This window comes from Mya arenaria, chromosome 17 (genome assembly GCF_026914265.1).
Source record: "Mya arenaria isolate MELC-2E11 chromosome 17, ASM2691426v1".
In the NCBI taxonomy this organism is placed as follows: Eukaryota; Metazoa; Mollusca; class Bivalvia; order Myida; family Myidae; genus Mya; species Mya arenaria.
Window position 1 is genome coordinate 54,039,864 of NC_069138.1, and position 25,989 is coordinate 54,065,852.

At 34.6% G+C, this 25,989-nt stretch overlaps 1 long non-coding RNA gene across 1 annotated transcript; it reads right to left on the reverse strand.

The window, feature by feature from the left end:
- Positions 1-14,412: 14,412 nt before the first annotated feature.
- Positions 14,413-18,487, reverse strand: LOC128224764 (uncharacterized). The gene is made up of 4 exons (XR_008259537.1): positions 18,401-18,487; positions 17,094-17,251; positions 16,801-16,929; positions 14,413-16,494 (listed from the first exon to the last, which is right to left on the reverse strand). It is a non-coding gene; the product is annotated as an uncharacterized LOC128224764 (long non-coding RNA).
- Between the last annotated feature and the right edge of the window lie 7,502 nt (positions 18,488-25,989).

Below are 25,989 nucleotides of genomic sequence, written 5' to 3' on the forward strand. Positions count from 1 at the left end.
TTTGTGTCACGCAATCACAATACGGTCCAAGCACTACCGCCGAAGCCTTAAATATTTCCGGCCAAAACGTCTCTCGTCAAACATTCTAGAAGTCTATTTCCGGGAGGAATATTGCTATATTTCAATCAGAAGACAAGCTGGTGTCACTAAGAGTAGCGTTAATTTTCAATTGGACACGCTGAGCGGCCAAAATGCTCTTACAAATTGTTTATATACACAACAATTAAACCCTAGCAGTCGATACACTAGGGACACAAAAGACGAACACAAATAATTTATGATGCTCATTTCGAGTCCTTCGGTATCGTTCAAGATGTCTTACTGCATGCCATAATGTTAACATCAAATTGTAACCTCACTGTAGTGACGTCATTAATTGTATGATGTTTATTTCATTAAACTTATTTGCATTGTAATAGTAAAAGTAAATTCTTAATGCATTATAATGGGCGGCGTGAGCATAGCGAACGAGCGTTGTTATTCATTAAGCGCATTTAATTCAGGTCATCTATTAAACTGACTTAGAATACGACCTCATTGCTGATACATTGACAACGCAAAATCTGACAGGAAAAATGTGTATTGGATGAGTGGCAGTAGGCGAACCACCCGCGAAAGGTGAAATTCTTAATGATTAAGTCTAGTGCTTATAATGGTTGCCTATCTGCAACTGCATTGGCTTAAAATGTAGTGCGAAATACCGCGCATGTCGGCGCTAGGGGACGTTGGCAGTGCGCAATACCGCGCATGTCGGCGCTAGGGTGCATTGGCAGTGCGAAACAATGCGTATGTCGGCGCTTTTTAGCGTTGACAGTGAAACACACCGCCCATGTCAGCGCTCTTTGACGTCGGCAGTGCGAAACACCGCGCATGTCGGCACTATTTGGCGTTGGCAGTGCACTGACTTAGAATACGACCTCATTGCTGATACATTGACAGCGCAAAATCTGACAGGAAAAAATGTGTTTTGGATGAGTGGCAGTAGGCGAACCTTTAAACACCCGCGAAAGGTGAAATTCTAAATGATTAAGTCTAGTGCTTGTAATGGTTGCCTATCTGCAATTGCATTGGCTTAAAATGTAGGTTGTAGTCTAACACTTGTTGAAGACTTAATCAAGCCGAAACGCGTGGTGGAATTCGTATCCTCTTTTTTGATATATTTTAATATAATGTTATCTAAGTGATTCTTGGAAATGAAGTACCGCTCACGTCGGCGCAGGAGGGCGTTAACAGTGTAAAATACCGCTCGTGTCGGTGCTAGGGGGCGTTGACATTGTAAAATACCGCTCGCTGCCTTGCAAGAGGGCGTTGGCAGTGCGAAATACCGCTCATGTCGGCGCAAGAGGGCGTTGGCAGGTAGAAATACCGCTCATGTAGGCGCTAGGGGTCGTTGGCAGTGCGAAATACCGCTCATGTAGGTGCTAGGGGGCGTTGGCAGTGAGAGATTTCGAGCATGTCGGCGCTACGGGGCGTCGGCATTGTGAAATATCGCTCATGTGGGCGCTAGGGGGCGTTGGCAGTGCGAAATACCGCGCATGTCGGCGCTAGGGGGCGTTGGCAGTGCGAAATTCCGCGCATGTCGGCGCTAGGGGGCGTTGGCAGTGCGAAACACCGCGCATGTCGGCGCTATTTGGCGTTGGCAGTGTGAAACACCGCTCATGTCGGCGCTGTTTGGCGTTGGCAGTGCGAAGCACCGCTCATGTCGGCGCTATTTAGCGTTGGCAGTGTATACTACTGCTCATGTCGTTGCTAAGAAGCGTTGACATTGTGAATCATAGCTCCTGTCGTTGCTCGAGGCTTTGACAGTGTAATACATAGCTCATGTCAGAGTAACACATACCATTGTTGGCAATGAGAATCTCAATCAAACGAATACTGTTATTCAAGTACTTTTTGGTATATCATTTTCAAGCAAAAATAATCTCTCTTATGTAAATAATGGGTTGTACTGACACATTAAGAGAACGTTTGTATGAACTAAAAACACTGGAGTTTCCTTTATCTTGAAGCCCATAGAAATGCGTTCACTCGTATTGGAATACTTATAAGTACAGAATACATTTTACCTCGCCAAACAGTGTTTTTGCAATGGAAAACAATGGACAAGAGTTTGAAAGCATATTTTGCTCTTTTGATATTCAATAACGACGATATGATTTAGTGATGTATTCCGTGCTCAGTGTATTGTCATTTGTGCCACTAAACAATGCAATCGTGGGTTTTTGATGAAGTTCGATGACCTTGTTCCCGATTATTCTTTCACAGGATTACAAAACGAAATTTAAGCAAATTTTAACTTGCTTTGTTTTTGTTACATTAAAGTTTTTTTAGGGAGGCCGATGATACGTCATGTTACATGGTTAACATAATTAATGCAACAATCATGTTGCTGTCTCATCTGTTATTCCCCGTTTTAAATAGCGCAAAACGTTTCCCCAGTTTATATCATATCTGTTTATGAGAACGAATATATTTTAATCGATGCTACTTTTTAAACTTACTGGGATTTACGTGGTAGACAACCGTAGTACATGTGTATTTCTATATGAAAAACGCGCAAAAACTGCGAAATGTGCATGTGTCGTAAGCGATTGTATACATAAGTAAGGAAGATTTAATGCTTTCCACATAATACTGTCAATTTTATGAAAGTGTTGACAATATTCCTTTCACTTGCAATGGTATCATCTTGTGTTTACTGTCTAACTCCCTTGATACACACATACATTCCGTTCATGATAAATGCTTTATACGCGTGTTGTTGTTTTTGTGAATTTTTTGCGGTTTTGTTTTGCTTTTTTGAAGAATGTATGTTTGAATCTGCGTTCAAACCATTCGTATCTCTATTTACATTTAAACGTCACAGATGGATAAACCGTGGTATCGTAAATATGTTATTCTAGACTTGAACAGTACAAACAAACCTAGACGACGTGTGCACAAAAATTAGTCTAGCCATTCACTTACCATTCGCATGATTTATATTAATACACCGTAAAATACCTCTTCAAAATAAAAGGATTATGAGTGGTTATCGATATTCTGTATTCAAAGGACTTGAAAGTGATATATCCAGCAAGCCGGATCGTCTTTAGTTTTGATGTTTGATAAGATCAATTGCTATGTCATTTGCTGTACAATATTCCATGCAGCAAATCTCGCATCCATGTACATAGCTTCGTCAATGAAGACCTTCCATATACGTGTTTGATCGCTAGAATCAAAATGTTCTCCCACAAACAGATCTCTATCTTCCAGTACTATATGTCCTTTCATTCGGAATTAAACGGGTAGTACTGCTAAATGAAGAATGCAGGAAAATTTTGGCAAAGTTTTGGTATTTCCTGAGGTTGTAGCATTTGTTCCCTTTTGGCGTTAACAAACAAACTCTTCTACAACATGAAGTAACAAGTTACGACTCGAGCCCAGGGTAACATGGTGTAAAACTATAGTCTTCCTCCTCCCTCTTGGGTGATGTTCTATGGAGGCTATTCGTTGCCAAAAGTCCAGATGTGTAATTCCCACAATGTGCTTCTTAATCGTACTAAATATCTCTTACATTTGTCAATGTAGACGTGCTATCTGTTGTTTCTATTTGTCAGTTTTTCCGTATTGATTTGTCATTTGTCATTATAGTAGTCAAAATATATATTTGTCAGATCGACCCTGTATAAACTCACTAAAACATAGATAGTATAACTTGCCTTTAACAATATGATGATGTAATTTAGAAAGCCGAATCATGCATATGTAAAACTGCAATCCTACAGTCGACACTCGCATTCGTAAAATGAACATTTGCAGTCCAACAAGTCCAGGGGTATGGAGGCTATTTGTTGCCAAAAGTCCAGATGTGTAATTCCCACAATGTGCTTCTTAATCGTACTAAATATCTCTTACATTTGTCAATGTAGACGTGCTATTTGTTGTTTCTATTCGTCAGTTGTTCCGTATTGATTTGCCATTTGTCATTATAGTAGTCAAAATGTATATTTGTCAGATCGACCCTGTATAAACTCACTAAAACATAGATCGTATAACTTGCCTTTAACAATATGATGATGTAATTTAGAAAGCCGAATCATGCATATGTAAAACTGCAATCCTACAGTCGACACTCGCATTCGTAAAATGAACATTTGCAGTCCAACAAGTCCAGGTCTACAAAAGTGAATTGACAAGTTCAGAATTACAAGGATAGACGATTTCGCCTATACCTTATATGGTAAATGTCACCGAAAGAAACGAAGGTAAATGGGCGAAGCTAACGAATCAGATTTTCTTTCTTTTATTTCCGTCGAATCAAGTAAGGGAGATAACATCTTCGCCTACCTCCTGTAAATTCCCGGTTGTAAGTCCGAGTACTCTCTCTTTATTTCACAATAAAAACTAAAACTAACTTCATCTTTTATTTTATTTTGACGATCAATGTTCCTAAATGGGTTTTAAATCACCATATTATTTAGTCAATTGCAGTTAGGTGTATCTGAGCTGGGCTCACGGACCCAGATTTATACTGCCACTGTCATTTTTTTTTTTACTTATATACCCAAACAAGCAAAAATTGTTCATTTATTTTATTTACAAGTGGACCATGGGCGGGTCATTCAGTGTGTGGGGGGGGGGGAGCAGTAGGGCCTGTGTCCTCCCCAGTTGGCCTGCAAGTAAACTTAAAGGTTATTTTTTTGTCAATATTTCTCAGAAATTAATACTTAATCACGCCATGATGCACCAATTCAGACTAAAAATATTTGAAATATTCTAGGGGGAATACCCCTAAACCTCACTTCCCACATTTTAAACATATTAATGTCATGCCCACTCGAGGGATCATGTCCAACAAAAAAGTTGTGCCCTTAAGTAACGCCCCTCTAACGCAAGTCCCTGTTCAAAACCTGCTCCAGCAAACTCACGAAACTTTTGATGGACATCATAATGATATCCACCTAGTTTTGTCTGATGTTATACATTTACTATCTTAATAAGCATGTATGGTGTAAACGTGTAATTTCAATACATCATTGAAACAAAATATCCATGTGGATGGAAGAACAGCCACTTGTGTCCCCCAGTTATGAATTACGGGATCTGCCACTGTGAACCTTAACAATCAAGTGGGGGATTTCAAGAACATTTAAAAATAGATATCGTGAGTCTTAGATTAGAAAAACAAACGTGCGATTTTCCCCCTCCAAAAGGGCTAGGTCCGCTTCACCTAAATGTGAAAAAAGCCATGACTGTTGAGTGTGGGTGGGGTATAAAAGCTTAAACATTGCAAAAAGGCAAGAAAGTGTCCTCTAATGGTAGAATTTAAAATAGTGTTTATAGTAATTTAAAGCTGCACTCTCACAGATTGATAGTTTTGACAACCTTTTTTTACCCAGACTCGGCTGATTTTGGCAGCAATGCTTTCTATACAAATAATAAGATTACTCACAATAAAACAGATCTAAATTGTTTGGAAAACTGCCGACATTTTTCATTTTTCTTAAAACGTTACTGTAGTATCACTTTTAGCTATAAAACATCAATTTGCGAACGTAAAACTGAAAAACTGTATCTGATCTTTTGTCAGCAGTCTTATACCACTGGTATCCAGACATTTACGCAAAATTTGCTAATTCCAAAACAAAAAATAAAAATAGTTGTCAACACGGTCAATCTGTGAGAGTGCAGCTTTAAACGAAAAATAAGACAATGGGACTTTTCATTCTTGAAGTATAATTTAATGCTAATGATTTACATTTTGTTGTGTTTGAGTCAAGTATCATTTTGCATACATCTCATTTCATGTCATATGTGCGTATTAATTACTATTATATAGACAAAAACATGTTGTAATATCATATATTATTTTATTCGACATGAAATTATTTATAATCCATCCTGTTTCCAAATCATAGTGTCATAATATAGATGATTCGTAATGTCCATAATAAGGTTCGCAATGTCCATGGTCCAAAGTATCCATAATTGGTTTAAATAGAGCCAAGTTTCACTATGAGTACATGTTCTTACTGGACTAGTACGCTCGCCCTCTCTGGTTTGACATGTTTTTCACTATGAGTACATGTTCTTACTGGACTAGTACGCTCGCCCTCTCTGGTTTACATATTTTTTACATGGTTCATGCCGTTTGTTGTATAGCTCAAGCACACTAAAGTCATATGAGAACAAATGTATTTGATGCATCATATCGCTTTTATTTGATGTATCGCTGAATTACAATCTTGCTGCTACGATGTATCACAGAATAGAAGACGAATATTACAAGGAAGATATAGTGATACTGTTTCCCTTGTGATTGATTTAATCTCCGTTATTTAATTGTTATTGTGTTTCTAGTGGTGGGCGAAGATTGAAACTATATATGCATCGTGTTTGTTTCGAAAGAGGTTTGAATATAAGTATACTGCGCATGGTTTGCTCGAACGGGACTCCTCGTAGGCGTGCATTTATTATGATTAAATTTTCAGATATAAGAGGAAAGGAACATTACTTTTTGTTGATTTAAGATGAACATCACATTAATCAGTATAATCTGTTTGTCTCTAAAATGATATTGTCACGTCCTTGTTTTCTGAATTATCCATCATGGTCATCGTGACATGCAATAAATGCACGCAAATTGCAGAATAACAGAATAATTGGTTGTTTCGAGTGTATGTTATTATTCTGTTTAGACGTTTTCAAATATTCACGTAGGTTGTTAAGACACAAATAAAGATACCTAAACCAAAGACATGAAACAACTCTAATCAAGATTACAAACAAATAAGCAAACAATCAAATAAACACGAAATGCATACGTCAATACACAAACTTCGCAATACACAGAATAAAATGATATTGTCAAAACAGAAATTTTGGAAGTTGCTCGTGTTCCAATTCATACAGCATGAACTTATAACAGTGACAATCAATCTTCAATTGACTCTATGACATACAAGATGGATACTTGTTTTAGGCTGTAGGTCGCAAATCGAAATCAGGTTTCGTCAGATCTACTTTTTGACATACCATAATAAAATATTTTATGCGCTTGGAATAAGGTGTTGTGCGGTTTAAAATAGAGCAAAGTAACAGACTAATTTTGTTAAATAGGTTGATAACATGGCAACGTTAAAGTGAAGTTGAAAGCAATACGAAGAATCTTTAATAAATCTTGATGAGGAACCGAGAGGAATATATAATAATAGACAATTACGCAGAAAATGGTAATGCGTTGCCTTACTTACCTACTATATATAAATAGTGAAAAAGTCCTAAGCCTATATCGGGTTTCATTTAATTCATTTTACAATATCAATGAACTTGCGAGATGATACCTAACACATATTATAAGTTTATCATTATCTGTTACGAAACTAGCTAACTGTACTAAAAATTCATCAATTAACATTGCCTATTCTTAAGTAATTACAGGAACTAATCGTTTACAGTTTGTGATGATATGGATGGAGAAGGACAGCGTTTACCTGATCAATTTTTATATTTACTTGCCATTATGTCACCATTCCGACAGAGGTAGTAAGTGAATATTAAATTTGGAAATAATAACTTAAAGAACTATCTTTAATAGTAATTGTATGTGCATCCCTTTGATCAAAATTAAAAACCTCAATTACGAAACAGCAGATAATCGGTCAAGATAATAATTTCATATCGAAAAAAGCGCCTGTGTTTTCAGAGTTTTTTTCATACCAAATTTGTTTACAATACGTTCTTCAATGATTTCCTCAAACATTTTATAAAACTAACCATAACATATGGAAATCGTAGTCTTATTTTTTTAAACGTTTTCTTAAGGCCACACTAAATTGATATTTCGTTCCGCGGAATTACCTCTCCTATTTTTTTGAAAATGTGAAAAAAATATTTTATTTTTTTTGTGCGCCCGCACCTCCATTTTGATCGCCAAGCAGATTTTTTTCAGGTAATAATTTATTAAAAGGCTAAAAATTATCAAGTATAACTTTTCTACGCTAGTTTTCGTGTTATTGTAAAGGGAAGTTACCGATGCATAGTGTTTTTATACTGTATATCGATCGGTTTAGCAGTTTCAAGTTTTAATAAATTCAATCAAAATGGCGGCTTCCGGTATAAACAATATGGCTCGAAGTTTGGAAATTAAATCTTATTTTTTACAATAAATATGTTTTGAGCATGCTTGAAGTCATTGTTGATCGTCTCATGCACTAAATGATCATTATTTAAAGCAATCATTATGCAATAAAGCATGTGTATCTGAGACTTGTAGCGATTATATTGCGTAATTAGTGACTCGTTTTGAATGGAAATCGGAATGATCAACTTAGTACTTTTTTATTCAAGTCATAATACAAGGGATCAAAATTTTACCTCGTTACGACGATGCTGAAGATGACAGGTCAACTTAATTGGAACATGAGTCATTGTTTGGTCCAAATTGATGTATCAAGCTCATTTTTGATCAAATTCTGACAAAACAACAGTTTTGAACAAATATCTTTTCACAAATAGCGATATAAACACTGGTCTGGATATACCTCAACATAAGTAAGCCTAAGTTTATCACCTTATATTTTGTTTGTATTTGCAGCATAATCCGGGATTGTAATGCACTTGACAATTGTAACCACTGCCCCGCCCATCCCTCGCCCTTGTTCCAGGGACAGCAGAGGCAATGGGCTGTGTTTTTACCTTTCAGATGGCCCCGCAGTGCCTAGTGAATGTGGTTTTGTCTTCATATTGAAAATAGTCGGGAATGGGCCTCACATAGGTATTCGGGGTTGCGGGGCCATTTGGCAGGGATTTTACCAGCAGTGTGTCCATGCAGGTCGGGTGTTTTACCCGGGTTTTGAGAGACCGGAAGTCAAAGTCCCCGCTATTCCGGACTTGGGGGGGGGGGCATATACAATTGGCTGGTGCATTAAAACATCTAAATAACCAAAAAAAGTACTCTGAAAAATACCCTTGTTCTTTTTGTTTTAATAAGCACATGTCATTGCATTTCCTGTGATCATAAAAACAAAATTTAGTCTATGTTATATGGAGTCTGATGTTTGATGTTGCCTGTGTAAGTGATTATTTTTTACAAATCCAAAATCAATCTTAAGTTTTGTATAAATACAGTTGCATATGATGTTAAACTGATTCAAGTAGATTTATATAAGTCGTTTCAAACTTTTTACTAAAAGCAGGGTTATTTATTATTATGAATGATCGTCATATTAAAGTACGTTTTAATTATATAAGAAATTAGATTTATCCATATGTTTGTACTAAACACGAATGGATAAATAGTATGTATTCCGACATTTTCGCAATGTCCATTAGAGGTTCAGTTCAAGATGGCATTTAAATGGGTTTAAGCGATTATTTTGAACAATCTTTCTTATTTATATTGAATATAAGGAAAAATATATTTTTCACTCTTCGCTCGCTTCGGTTTTTATGAAAACTGACAAAAAAAAATATTATTTTTTTTCGCTCGCTCACTCCAATTTTTTTTGGCAATAATTCGAGGAACTAAACATTAATTTGGTGTGGCCTAAAGCTGAACCATGTTAATGTGCTCAAACGACAAAGTACACAATACTCTCAACGAACAAAACAATGATAGAACATAAATGCAGATTTTTATTCAATTGTTCATATATTATTCAAAGTTCTAAATGTGTAAAACGAATTTCTCAGACAATTCACTCAACGAAACAACAATAACAGTTAAAAAGAATACCCCACCCATCTGATCACGTCAAATGTCAACGAAGAATCGTGGTCGCCAAAATAAAGCTTTGCTTTGTCAGACGCTAACATGCAATTGACATCAGACTGTTGATCAATAAGTGACTGAACTCCACGTATTTGTTCAATATTTAAAGCTGCACTTTCACAATTTGACATTTTAGATTTTTTCTTGTTTTAATAGTCATAGAATCAGCTAATTTTGACATAAGTGCCTAGATCTAATTTTTTTCCAAAAGCGTTAGTAAAAGTTTTAGCCATAAAACATCATTTTTCAGACGTAAATATGAAAACTGCGGTCTGCTATTTTGTCAGCAATCTCATATCATTGATTTCCAGACAATAAAAATGGACTCAAAAAAAGTTGTCAAAACAATCAATATTTTGTGTGGGTGCAGCTTTAAATCTAGACACGTTCTGTTAGTTGACCTGCAAGGGAAGCCTCACTGAAAATATGGCCCACGTTTATTCATCTGCCGTTGCAATTATTTGTGTTTGTGTGAAGGGAATAAAAGCTTGAATTATCGAACTAATACATAAATGAATTACTCTTTAATATTTTGGAAACAATGATAAATCAATAAAATTGTTGGAACTATTTTGTCATGTCAGATGCTTGTCAGTTGCTCTTCCGGACTGATAGGGTTTTAGAGGGATTTGGATGGGAGGCTCCCCACGTGTTTAGCTTTTTTAGCAAAAATGAAATAAAATATGATTGGATCTCCGACACAAAAACAGAAACTCTGTAGACTTTAATGTAAGATCACATTTTATTTCACTTTATTTTCCTATTCAAACACATTTCGTTATTACACCTTATGTAACCTAATTATTTTACTTCTCTAGGTGGGCGACGTGTACGGCTTCCGGATTACTAAGAGGTAAAGTATGCAGACAGGCAATCAGAACATTAGAAATAGTAGGAATTGCACCTGATTACCATATCTACATCGATCGAATGCATGTCAGTCCTAAGATCAAATTACATTTCAGTTGATGAGAACATTTAATATTTTCGGCTTAATCATAACCAAGCAAAATACGTATATCCTTTCGTACCTGTTAATGTTTCTTGTAGATGGCTAAATTCAACGAAGAATTAAAAGACATTGCATTTGATTACAAAAGTGCTGGTTTGCGAGGCACGATGTTTAAGTGAACTTGTATGTGAAGCTTTGACTGTATGTACAGTTGAAGTAGAGTTTGGTAGTCGTTTGCGAAATTTCATTTAAACTTGTACTTGTATGCTTGCTGTGTGACGTAATACGTTATATTTAAGATATAATTAAGATTTAATTAAATGGATATGTGTCTACATACTGTATGTTTAGTAATGTAGGGCATATTTGATTGTCATTTGAATATGAAAGTGGTTGACAGCCGACCTGGTACAAATGTACAAAATGGTCATGTTAATTACAAAAACGTGTATTCCTTGGGTTGTAAAGCTGTCAAATTTATACAAAATATTAGTATAAGAAAGATGATTTTGGATGTAAAAAGAGAGGGGTTAGGCAAGGCAAGGAAAGCGGCCTTGTGTCCTTAATGGACGGCAGTTAGGATGCGGGATTACCTTAAATGTCATGCTATATTTAGAACTTATTATTATACTTAGAAAGAACGTGGAACAATAAAGAACTGACATTCGAACGGTTGTTGTTTAATAACTTAAAGACTTCCAACAGTTTAAGTGAACACTTAGAGAGTTCTGTGGCTGTTACGTCACACGAGTGTTTTGGTTGCCGTGACGCAGCATAAAGGCCAATGCTGATGAACTTGGGAACGCGAACGCGGAGTACTGACGACTATTGGATCACATTTGAAATGAAGAAGAAAAAGGTACATGATGACAACTGCGGTTCGAGTGACTATGGACATTGCAGCGCGACCAGGCCACGGGACAAAAGTTAGTGACGTTTTATTACTTTGTATTTCTTGCCTAGATATGACATGTGTTGCTATTATTTTGGGATATTTAACGGGGCAAAATTTCAAAGTTTTGGATAATAAATGCAATCAGAGCAAAGCTGTTCTTTTGAAAGGTACCCTTAGCAATCTAATTTCTGACTAAACAACGTTTCACAATATTAAGTACGATAAAAACATTGGATTTGAATAAGATTAAACTAAAGAATGAGTATTTAAGGTAACAAAGTTAAAAATATTGAGAAATTCAACAACAACAAAAAGAGTAAAACAGGTGTAAAAAAAACGTTGTTAAATGCAAATGAAGAGCTTGTCATGTATTGAAGTATATCATTTAAAAACGTTATTGAATAACTAATATGAAAAAGAAAACTTAGTCATTGAAGGACATTAATTGAATAATTAACATGGAAAGAAATGTAAATAAAAGAAGTCTGAGTAAACTAACTTAGCAGGTCTAACATTAATAAAAGTTGCATAAATACAAAAAAAATAATGACTTATACTCAGGGTTTAGTGCAAACACTGAAGATAATACAAAATGTGATGTTTTTATGTCGAAGAAGGAGAAAAATGGCAGGGTTTATTACTTCAGTTGTCATGTAACTGTAAGTAATTGTCAATAACATCAGATAGGTAAAAGAATTCAATGTTACCTGTAATTAACTTGACATTAATGATATGAAATCATTAAAATTAAGTAAGGTTATAGTCGTGTAAATAATTGTAGTATTTTGTCAATGTATCATTTTATATAATATTGAGTAAATTGGTGATGGTTTTAAAGTTGTAAAAATCATATAAATAAATCATTGTTTGGATCATAGTAAGGTCTGAGAGAGAAAGCGTGCAAAACGAAAAGTAATTTCTTAGATGTCATTATATAAAGTGTATCGCCTGAATACGGCAAGTAATTTTCAATTTCGAAATCACTAATTAAATTGTTTGTTAGGTTGTAAGTAATCTAAGTAAATTATTTAAGTAACTCACAGATTAGTTTGGTAAAACTAATGAATCAATTATAAAGTTGTAAGTTATCAGATGATAAGCATGACGGTAACATGTTAAGCTAGAGTTTAGCTTTCTTATAACTATGAAGATGTACAAAGTTGTACAAAGATAAACAAAGATAGTGGTCAAGAAAGACCAGGTTTCTTAAAAGTGATTGGGGATGATATGTTCAAGACATTGAATTTCAACAAAATTGTTGGACTCCTGTGAAGTCACTTGTAAAACTGATTATTAGGGTGTGAGTTATTTAATAAATTAATTGAATCACTTACGTATTAGTTTTCTTAAAATAATGGAATAATTATGAAATTAAAAGTTGTCAAATGATAAACATACCGAATCTTCAATCTGGGTCTAAATAACTGTGTTAGATATCTGCTGATAAGCAGGACAGAACGGAATTAATGCACATGTTGAATGAAAGGGTGTTTTAGTGTGGTAAAGGTAACATATAAGCTTTGTAAAATATTGCATAAAAAGAAAATGTGTTCTGAATATTAAGATCAAAACGCTGTTCATGAAAATAAAACGTTCATAGAAAACTTAGGACAAACATTCATTAAATCTAACATACAAAACACTCACACGCAGATACAGTAATTAATTATAAATGGGGCCACTTTCAAAATATTAGCCTGCTTGAAAATATTAAGTTCATGGTAATAGCAACACCTATGTCAATGAAAGGTTTTAGAAGTACAGGTAATATGTCACTTGATACGAACAGTCAATGTCAACATACTTCTTCAGCGGATAGCAGTCGTATAATGGCAGAACATTTCGAGTCGGTGGGGACATTCTACAATCAAACAACCCCTTGGCTATAAACTCTACAGCTACAACAACACGGCAGCAGCAACAACAACGACGATGATTCCTTGTCTTCAGAATGATAACATGAAAAGCAGCGCTACATAAAACATTGACTAAATACCAAATTTGACAACAGTACTGTCAGTGTTAATTACTGGTACTCAATCTGCAGTGTTATTCTCTAATTGTTAACTATGTTTATTAATTACCTGAGGGCTAATTACCAATTAGTCTATATTATGTCAGAAATTTTGACAAATATGGTGTCAGTTTACTGTCTATTGATTACGAAAAGAAAATCTTGCATTAAAAAGGGACGGTATCTACGTATCTATACAAGTTGATCATCATTGTTTGAGATTTAGGCACAGATTTTCTTTTGTGTATTTTTTATCAGAATTACTCTTCTTTTTTTAATTTACCTGTTTGGGGTTGAGAAACATATTTACTTACGATTTTATTTATCTATTCAATTATAACCATTGTTTGGGGGTTGAAGCAAAGATTTTCTTAAAAATCTTGATAAAAAATGGACGAATGTGACATAATACGTTATATTTAAGATACAATTAAGATTTAATTAAATGGATATGTGTCTACATACTGTATGTTTAGTAATGTAGGGCATATTTGATTGTCATTTGAATATGAAAGTGGTTGACAGCCGACCTGGTACAAATGTACAAAATGGTCATGTTAATTACAAAAACGTGTATTCCTTGGGTTGTAAAGCTGTCATATTTATACAAAAAATAGTATAAGAGAGATGATTTTGGATGTAAAAGGAGAGGTGTTAGGCAAGGCAAGGAAAGCGGCCTTGTGTCCTTAATGGACGGCAGTTAGGATGCGGGATTACCTTAAATGTCACGCTGTATTTAGAACTTATTATTATACTTAAAAAGAACGTGGAACAATAAAGAACTGACATTCGAACGGTTGTTGTTTAATAACTTAAAGACTTCCAACAGTTTAAGTGAACACTTAGAGAGTTCTGTGGCTGTTACGTCACAGCTGACACCCACATGAACTACTGTCCTTTGTTATCGAACATGACATTCTAAACTAGTACATTGTACACATACAATGATGAGTTAGAGCACAAAAAGCGTTTTCTTTCCCATCTATTTTTTCATTGAGATTTTGAGATGCCTAATCATGATAACGAAAAGTACGTGCTCCGTTGGTCAAATGGATCCTAAATCTGATTATTCTGAAACATATGATAGTTACGGATACAGTGTTTATGCACCATTTTCAATAAAAGTTTCAGTATAAAGCAACATTTGGTACAAAAAAATGTGGTCATTGCAGCATTGCTATATTATGATAGATGTCACAGTGTAATTGCAAGCATGTTTAGTTGTGGAATACGAATGAGTAAGAGATGCTTATGAGTAAGACTGTTTGTCATTATTCAGTAAAATTTACACCGAAATTGGCTGATGAAATAAACAGAGCATCTGAAAAGTTTATGGTCAGTTCGTGGTACATTTCATATTCAAAACAAGTGACAGTTTGTGTGCTCCTCCTCATAATGATTTCCATGGCAACAGGGCAATGGTCCATTTAGAACGTCTGAATGTTCTTCGGATAGTGGCTTGAAGGCATGTTACATCACAGCACATCAGAGCTGAGTAAATCAATACCATGGTGGCATTGACTTCCTGAACGCTTCAGTTTTCTGAAAGACCATGTACCACATACATAGTTACTAATATTCATTGCATGATAGAGGGGGGAACAGGCTTCAAAACTCATATAGTTCATCTGCAGGCTATATGCAACACATACTGAAAGTTTGGAAATGATATATTAAAGAATAAATGATTGAGACAAATATTAGCACCTGTGGTATTTTCATAAAAAGCAGAAACAGCCATTTCCCTCAAATGGTAAGCTGCAAACATTTGAAGAGCCATTATTTCTTTATGCATTGGAGTAATTTGACCAAGTTTTCCTTGTAGCTTTCAATGGTGTCTACAGAACAGCACCACAAAAATGACCTGCCTACTCTTATAAGTTTTTTTTCTAAGCAAAATAAGGTTTTTGCACTTCTTTTGCGCTTAGAGTTTTATATAAACAAGAGGCCCAAAAGGGCGTATGCTCTACTGGCTGAGTGGATCTGGCTGGTTTTCGAAAGGAACCAAGCTCTTATGGATATGTAGATACTGTACAAGTTTCATCGAGATACAATCAAAACTGAAGGCTGTATCGTGTTAACGAGCAATTGTTTACAGGATTTTTATACTATCAAGGCCCATAATCTAGGCAAGCATGGTCGTCTCTGGCTGGTTTTCAAAAGAAACCGAGCTCTAATGGATATGTAAATACTGTACAGGTTTCATTAAGATACAATCAAAACTGAAGGTTGTATCGTGTAAACATGAATTGTTTACAGACGCACTGACGCACATACTACGTACAAATTACCATCGCATAACAAAAATGAAACTGAAATGCTTCAACTTGTCAAACTTTTGCTTTTCTTATCCACTTATATACAAAGGTAACAGAACTGTTCAGTTTAACAAAAGAAATTTAGTGATAATGTGTTTATAGACAGTCTAAACAACACTATATGCCAAACTGTTTGCTTCAGGGACAAATGGCGCAACAAAAGAAATGGTAAAAAAACACCAAAACTGAAAGATTCATGACAACTGCTAGTGTTTTCATGTATGAGGTGGCTACATAATGTAGAAAATGCAGAGATAGCATTAATATGCCCATTTTTGATATTGTTTTTACTTTAAGTTTCTGTTTTGAAGGCTAGATTTGGCATTAAAATCAGAGTACAGCACTTCACCAATGTCTATAAGTTGCTTATTTACACCTGATTTGCTATAAATCTCACTCTTTTGATCATTTACACACAAACAAGTACTACAGAGATGACTTATATATTCATTCTTCTGAAATATTGGATTCAGAGCTGCATCTCCTGGATTCAGATTGCAGGACTACCGGTGGGAGGAAAAAGGCGCAGCTAACTGGAGCTTATTGGCACATCATGATCTGCAAACAAGACACAGAAGCAATGTTTTACAGTTATAAAACTATCTGCCAATACTGTTAAAGTTTGCAAGAAGCATGTAAACACTCATTTGAGGCATACACAACCTTTTATGTGGTCATAAATGTGATAAATATGCAGAAAAGCTCATGAATTGAAAGATTTTCAGGACAAATTTTATGAAATACATAGTCTTTTGGACATTTTGCTATCAGTTTTTAACAATTCAAAGGTTAATCTCATCTTATTGAGTACCCAGATGCATTTTGAAAGCATTAAAACCAGACATGCTTAGAATTTCTTCTTACTTGGAGACAGTATTCCTTTCTCTGAAATCCTTGCTGAATGCCGGTAAGGAAAACCACATGAGACCGCATTTTTACCAGCACTAATTCTTGTCCTTGAAAATTCCCCTGTGGCTACAGCAACCAGGCTGGCTATTGAAATAAACAATACATTAGGGTTTTAAGACATTTATAATTTATTAAGGTTGTTTTTTAATGCATGAAGGGAAAAGGCTCTAATCTTTATGAAAGTGGCTCAGTTTTTATTTCTTGGAACAAACACTATCAATGGGCTTATATGACCCAAACTTACTCACTTTATACTTCAGTTTGGAAACAAGTTTCCATTATATGATCTTGAAGTACTAACAAATTACAGCATGTCGGCATGTTGGCATACACAAAGTACAGCTCGGCCGTGTGGAAAGCTCGGCGGGCGGGCTGTCTGGCTGGTTCTTTACAGTTCCTCCCGGGTCTGTTTAAAATAATAAGAAAGGAAAATAAATAAATCAACAACATCCAAACATACAATCATTGACGCCCTTATAGCCCACACAACATACTCAATTAACACATCTCTGGCATACCAGTTTAAATTGATGGATTCAAGTTTTAAGTGTTCCACCACGACCAAAAGCTGCTCATGACAGGTGCGATGAAGCCAACACTTGAAGATGAACCCAATATCACATTTCAGTTATAACACTACTGATGTAACCTAAATCTGGCATTTTTCTCGGGCTTTATTTTATATAAACACGTCTTTATTACATATTGTAAACATATTTGAGAACGAAACCGTACGAAACTGCGGACGAACACAAACTTTGTTAAAAAACATGTTTTTTTTAAACAAATATTTAAAGAACAGACATAAAATGTATTCATTCTTAATGTTTACACCTATTTACACAAGGTGTACTTGCATTTTGAAGCTGTCAACAACTGCTTCATGCATTAATCATCAAACATCTGACTAAGTGAAAACTGTAGTTTCACTTCGCGGCAGCCATTTTGGATGTTTGTTTACATTTTGGCGAAGTCTATTAATGGTATAAGAACGTTCATAGTCCAGTTGTTTTCGTATCAAAAGTGATAAAAACTATGAGAGACCCCTACTTTAATATAAACCAAATAATCCTTTGTACTTGCCTTAAAACATGAAAAAAACGTTTAATCAAAGTTTCACTGCATCCCAGAATATTTCATCATCTAATTAACTATAAATAGCCACATGGTTCTTGGCATCGCTACTTATTACATTCATGTTATGTAACTACGTAGTACTGTAGGTTACCTAAGGTCACGAAGCTGTGTGAGCCACGAACGGCACGAATGCATAAATTAGCGAAAAGCATAATATACGTCATCAAGATTAGCTAGATGAACTACACAAATTCACATCGTAATCTAAACAAATTAAATAATAGAATAAACACGCAGGTTCATGATTTTTGCCTCTCAATTAATGTAGGTCACGCACATAAACAACGCAGGTAAAACACAGATATTTGCACAAAGAACAATATGTATACAGTGCAAATAATGAAGCAATTTCAATAACTGTCATGCCACACACACGTAGAGCCGTTCATGTGTAAAAATCTGATTATAAAATACTTACAATACACATTTAATCCAGCTGAAGTCCATTAGACACTCTTAGGCAGGGCGCTTACAAAATGGCGACGATCGAAAAGTGAAATGATCATGCTGAATATAGGCGGAGTAATCTGTATAATATACTTTATCGATATACGGTTTCCAAAAAGCATTCACTTCGTTTGTTTGTTTATTGATCAGCGAAATAGTGCTTACATATCATTTCATTTTTAAGGAAATTTTAGAATTGTTTGGAATCGATCAATCAATTATGGTGACTACTTCTTATACCGACTCACACCTGTAACAATACATTCAGTTTTTCGCCGTTTTCGAGCGGTTGCGTATAAATATGTTGTCTTCATTTTGTGATTTTTTCAGCTGCATTTTCAGGGATATGCAAAATGTACGAGTTCAAGTGTACACTACTATACATCAATTCAGATTTGTTGAAGTTTAAAGATGTCATGTGTATTCAAGCATTCAATGAGCGCATTATTTCGACCGAATCACCGTGTAATCATTTGTAGTAACGATCTGATGTGCCTACTATGAACGTGGCCCTGAATGGCCCCCGTTCAAAAATGAATATGAGTTGTGGTAAAACAGAAATGTTATATATTTTGTAGATATCGCATGCCGTAATGTTAACATCAACCTCACTGTAATGACGTCATTAATTTTATGACCAAGATGATACTTTAAATGTCTTTACTATTGATGACTTGAAACTATTCTTATTGCTTTTTGCTGATGACACTGTGCTTTTCTCATATTCTAAAGAAGGTCTACAAACATTGGTGAATAAATTATATAACTATTGTAAAAAGTGGGGAATATATGTAAATACTAATTAAACATATGTAATGGTTTGTATAAAGGGTAATAGGGTAGAAAATATTGATATAATGCATGATATGTTATATGACATATGATATGTTATTTACGAATGTTAACAAATTCGTCTACCTAGATTTAACAATATTTTTCAAAGGTAAAGTTTTCCAAACTCAAAAAGGTTTATCTAAACAAGGTTAAAAAGCTTTATATTCTCTAAATTCACTTTTTGATATTGTAACATTGAACATATCAGAAAAACTTAAACTGTTTGATGCAATGGTGTTACCTATTTTGAATTATGGATCCGAAGTATGGGGATTTCATAAAGCACCAGATGTAGAAAGAGTACATATAGTGGTCGCCGAAATGACGCTTCGCCTTGTCAGAAAAATTAGAACAGATCTCAATTATTTGATAAAATGCCGGAAATTACATTTTTCGAAAAGCGTAAGTAACGCTTTTAGCCAAAAAACCCCATCAATTTTCACAAGTAAATATGAAACTGCGATCAGCTCTTTTGTCAGCAATCTCTTATCACTGTTTTGCAGACAAAAAATAGACTCAAAAGAAGAGAGAGAAAAGTTGTCAAAACAATCAATCAGTGAGGGTGCAGCTTTAAATCTAGACACGTTCTGTTAATTGACCTGCATGGGAAGCCTCACTGAAAATATGATTGCTCCAATAGTCCCATGGCGACTTACGTTTATTCATCTGCCGTTGCAATTATTTGTGTTTGTGTGAAGGGAAAAGAATGGACTGATAGGGTCTTAGAGGGGTTTGGTTGGAAGATTTCCCACGTGTATTGCATTTTAGCCAAAAATGAAATAAAATATAAGTGAATCTCCCACACACAAAAAACAGAAACTCAATGTAAGATCACATTTTATTTCACTGTTTTTTATTGTTTAAATAAATTTTGTAATTATACCTTATGTTACTATTTTTCTTCTCTAGTTGAACGACGTGTACGACATCCGGATTACTAAAAGGTAGCGTATACAGACAGGCAATCAGAACATTAGGAAAAGTAGGAATTACACATTTTAAAGCTCTGTCTTTAGCAAGCAAAACTCATGCATCATTTCGTACCTGTTTATGGGTGTTTTGGGGCTGGACAAATTCAATTAAGTATTTAAAAAAATGCATTTAATTACAAAATGCTACTTTCGAGGTACGACGCGTAAGTGAACATGTACATGAAGCTAGTTTTGATTAAATTCCCAGTTTCATTAATTGTTGACAATTTTGAAACATGCACTTACAAATAAAAGCCCATCAGACCAGAGATGTGTACACCATTGAGTTTACTTTGTATGAACTAATCCATGTATATTGTTATCAAAATGTGTTATAATTTCATATAGTTGCAAACAAATTATATGAATATTGACTTTTGGTTTGTGGCTTGTGGTTTGGCGATGATTTAACCATTAATAAAACAAACGTTTGCTAACAAATGGCACGTACGTTTCGGATCATTATTTGCTTGCTGACATTCACATACAACAATTCCATTTGCTATCGTTAATGACATTCCAAACGTGTACGATGTACACATACCTTGATGACGCAACGCACAAAAGTATTGTGCTCTTTCTTAATTAAGAAATAATTCTTAATTACATTTTTTCTAACCAGTTAGTAAATTGGTAATACTTCTATTCATTTCTTGCCAAGTCAAGTGTTTGAGTGCTGGGGAATATGATCTTCCACACCCCATGTGAGTGGCGCGCAACAACGCGCCAATTGTAAATACTTTAAATTATACGAAAGGTAGTGTAATTTTTCATGTATTTAAAAGCAAAATCGAAAACATAACGTTACAAAATTATTCAAACTCTGGAAAATGCAATATCCTTTAATTCTATTTGACGCCAATTGTGAGTTCAAATGATTGCACGTCACAGGTTACAAAGGTTCTGAGTAGGCATGGCCTTCCCCATCATTTTTATTGATATTACGAGCATACTTTAGTTATACTCTGGCAATAGACGATGGATTATAATGGAAATTAAATGCTCTGTTCGCTTGATGGAACTAAAATCTGATTATTCTTATAATAAATGATGGTTTCGGATTTATAACGTGCAATACAAACATAGTTGTAATTAAATTTACAGTTTCATTACATATTGAGGACATAGCAAATAGAAACATGCACATACAAATAAGATCCCGGAAGATCTGTACATCATTGAAATTACTTTCTTGCATACCGGACGTGTGATTCCGGTCAGGTGACCAGTGCTGGAAAAACCCATCTTACATACCCCATGTAAGATGAGTCACGCGCAACAACGCGCCACTTCTTATTTCATTTATTGGATGGTTAATGAAAAATATATTATGCCATTTCAATAAAGCGCAATCACATATATATGTTTGCAAGACTTTTAATTAAAATTGAAAATAAATTATCGTTAAAAAACGCTATTTTAAGTTGTTCAAAATTTCTGCGCTCTATAACGTCAGTAAACAACGTCGCACGCGCTTTTTGGTGTAATTGTACAAAAGTTCGTTTTCAACGTCATTTTTTCCACAAATTGATAAATTTAGATATGCAATAAAAAATATCAATCATGTTTTTTCCGGTCAGGATCGAAAAATCCGACCCTCGGGCACGCTGCGTGGCCGGTAACTCCGAGGGTCGGATTTTTCCATCCGTACCGGAAACACATGATAGATACTTATATTGTATGAATTAATCCATGCATGCCGACTGATAAACTATGTTGAATGCATTCATTGTATTTGCTTATGGATATTGGTTTTGAAATGATTTGCATTCGCGATGAGTGTAAAGTTTAGGTCTATTTGACGTGAAATGTGATTTTATTTTTATTGTGCGTTATGGGGTCTGTAAACGAAGACGCGAGGTTTCGTGAAATGTACACACTGTGTTATATCGTCAACATTCATAATATTTGAAATTTGAAGTCAGGCAAGAAATGTTATCAATTATTCATGTTATTTGAGAGTAGCAGGTGTGCAAGAAAAATCCTACGCGAGGGTACGCGCGGAACCTGGTAACAAGGCTGACATTTTTATTTGAAACAATAAAATCATTCAAATGCAGTTTGACTATATGGACTCCAACATATTTGTTAGTTTAATTGAATTGTTTTAGCAACAGTTTAGACTTCGAATAACTTATTCCTTTCACTTACTTCCATTGTATGTTTCTTGGTGACTTTAATTTAGAAAAATGTTCATGTAATGCTTGACTTGGCAGTAGTATACACAATAGTTTGATCATCGAAGTTTTTGGTATTACAATGTTTGAAAATTGATGATCATACACTTCAGATTTTAAATCAGTTGATAAGTATACAGATTTTAAGAAGGAGTGGCCTTCTCAATGAATTTCTTTCGAGATTACGATCAAACTTAAGTCATATGTAGGAAATAGACATGCATAAACATGATAATGGAAATAACGTGCTCCGTTGGCTTAATGGAACCTAAATTTGATTATTCTGAAAATATATGATGGTTTCGGATTCATAACGTGCAGTACAAACATAGTTTTGATTAAATTCACAGCTCATTACATGTTGAGGATATAACAAATTTGAAACATGCCTTTATAAATAAGAGCCCGGAAGATGTGTACACCATTGAGTTTACTTTGAAAGAATTCATTACATGTTGAGGATATAACAAATTTGAAACATGCCTTTATAAATAAGAGCCCGGAAGATGTGTACACCATTGAGTTTACTTTGAAGGAATTAATCTATGCATGTCGTCTGATAAAATATATTGACTGCCTTAGATGTATTTGCTTATGGATATTAGTTTTAAGATGATTTGCATTCGTGATGAGTGTATCAAGAAGTTAATGGGCAGTTGTTGATATCACCACTAGATATGACAAATGGCAATGTAGTATTGAAAAATGAATTTGTGTTAGGCAGAAATGTTGATATCAAAATGTGAAATAATATCGTAATTTGTAATCGTAATTATTTAAAATATTTTAAACAAACATTCTTACTGAATTCGCGTGTGGTTTGGTGATGATGTCAGTATTAATTAAACAAACGCCTGCTATCACTCTACATGCCCATTTCAAATCATTGTTTGCTTGCTGAAACTCTCATGAAACAATGTCCTTTGCTATTGTAATCGTGTACAATGTACGCATACCTTAAATGACGTAGAGCACAAAAAGAAGTCCACACCTATATGTACCCGAATAAGTAATTATTCACAATTTTCTACTATAAAAAACAACAAAGTATTGTGTTCTTTTCATTTTAAAAAATAATGTTGTTTACTTGTTTGTAACCTGGTTGTAATATGGTCAATACTTCTATAGATGTATGCCTACGGGAAAAGTATTTCCGGTCATGTGAACATTGCTTGAAAAAAATGATATTCCAAACCCCAAGTGAATACCGTGCAACGACGCGCTAATCATAGATATTTTGAAATATAATTGAAGGTATTTAAGTGTACACTCTCAAAACAGCAATATGAAATAAATAAGTATTTGATAGGAAAAAAGAACATAAAGGAATTATTCAATCAAACTCTGAAAAAAAGTTTCAGCCTGTTATGTGTCATGACGTCTGTAAACAAATACGCGCGTTTTGGTGAAATATACAAACACTGTGTTCCTACATCTTCATTCATAATATTTTAAATTTTAAGTCATGAAAGAAAAATTATCAATCATTCATGGTATTTGAAAGTCAAAGATATGCAAGAAAAGTATCCAGCATGTGTTTTCTGGTAAGGATTAGGAATTCTGAAACGAGGCTTACATTTTTATAAACAATATCATTAAAATGTCACATGTTTTTGTTTGTCGGATACTCTGAAGCATTCAGCACAAAACAGCATCATAATTCCATTGCTGTATGACTTTTTGCATTCGAATGCAATCTAACTTAACAGTTCATCGAAATGATAATATACTTTACTCATATCTACGTAATGAATTAGAATGTTTCCTATATTTTATTGGCCATCGACTACGTTCTTGGGCAAGCTGCACCCCTGCACCTAGAGGGTGATGTTTGAATATTGGCTCCTGTTTTACGATGCTGCACTGCATATGTAGTAAATCGGTTTAATAACAGGATATATGAGTTGAGTGTAAGGAATGCTTAAAAACGAACGTCAAACTATTTGTTAGTTGTATTGAATTATTTAAGCAACAGTAAATGCTTTGAATGACGAAAACCTTCCACGTCCTTCCAATGTTTTGATTAAAGTGCTTTTGATTTAGAAAAGAAATTGTTCATGCAATGCTCGACTTGACAATAGTAGACAAAACGTTTGATCATAGCCTTTTGGGGTTTAAAATGTTTGAAAATCGATTATCATGTATTGGAAATTTCAAATTAGTGGAAAAGTATATTTCCAAGTACGCTTACACAGATTCTGAGAAGGCGTTGTCTGCTCCATCTATTTTTTTCATTGAGATTTTGAGATGCCTAATCATGATAATTGAAATTACGTGCTCCGTTGGTCAAATGGAATCTAAATCTGATTATTCTGAAAAATATGATAGTTTCGAATTTTTAAGGTACACTACAAAGATAGTTTTGATTAAATTCACAGTTTCATTACATGGTGAGGACATAAAAAATTTGAAACATGCACATACAAACAAGAGCCCGGAAAATGACTACACCACTTTGTATGAATTAATCAATTCATGCCGACTGGTAAACTATGTTGAGTGCATTAGTTGTATTTGCTTATGGATATTGGTAATGAAATGATTAGCATCCACGATGTGTATCAAGAAGCTAATGGACAAGTGCTGTTATTACAACGTGCTATGACCAATGGCCATGAAGTATTGAAAAACGAATTTGAATTGTGGTAAGACAGAAATGTTTTATCAAAATGTATTATAATTTCGTATATTTGCAAATATTGTATATGCAAAATGAAAACTCAATTGGCTTGTGGTTTGGCGATGATTTAACAGTTAATGAAACAAACGTTTGCTATCAAATTACAAGCACGTTTCGAATCATTGTATTCTTGCTGACATTCACGTACAGCATTTTCATTTGCTATCGTTAATGACATTATAAACGTGTACGATGTACACATACTTTGATGACGTAACGCAGAAAAAGAAGTCCATACATATATGTACCCGTACTAGTAGTTATTCGCAATTTTTCTACTATCAAAACAACAAAGTCTTGTGCTATTTCCATATTAAGAAATAATTCTATATTCCTGTTTTCTAACCAGGTAGTAAATTGGTAATACTTCTATTCATTTCTTGCCTACCGGTCAAGTTTTTGAGTGCTGGAAAATATGATCTTCCACACCCCATGTGAATGGCGCGCAACAACGCCAATTGTAAATACTTAAATTCTACGAAAGGTAATTAAATTTGTCATGTCCTAAAATTCAAAATCGAAAAAATAACGTTACAAAATTATTCAAACTCTGGAAAATGTTCTTTAGTTCTATTTGACGTCAATTGTGAGTTCAAATGATTGCGCAGTCATAGGTAACATAGGTTCTGAGTGGGCGTGGTCTTCCCCATCATTTTTATTGATATTACGAGCATACTTTAGTTATACGCTGGCAATAGACAATGGATTATAGTGGAAATTAAATGCTCTGCTGGCTTAATGGAACTAAAATCTGATTATTCTGATAATAAATGATGGTTTCGGATTTATAACGTGCAATACAAACATAGTTCTGCTTTAATTCACAGTTCCATTTCTTGTTGAGGAAATAACAATTTTGAAACATGCACTTACACATAAGATCCCGGAAGATGTGTAC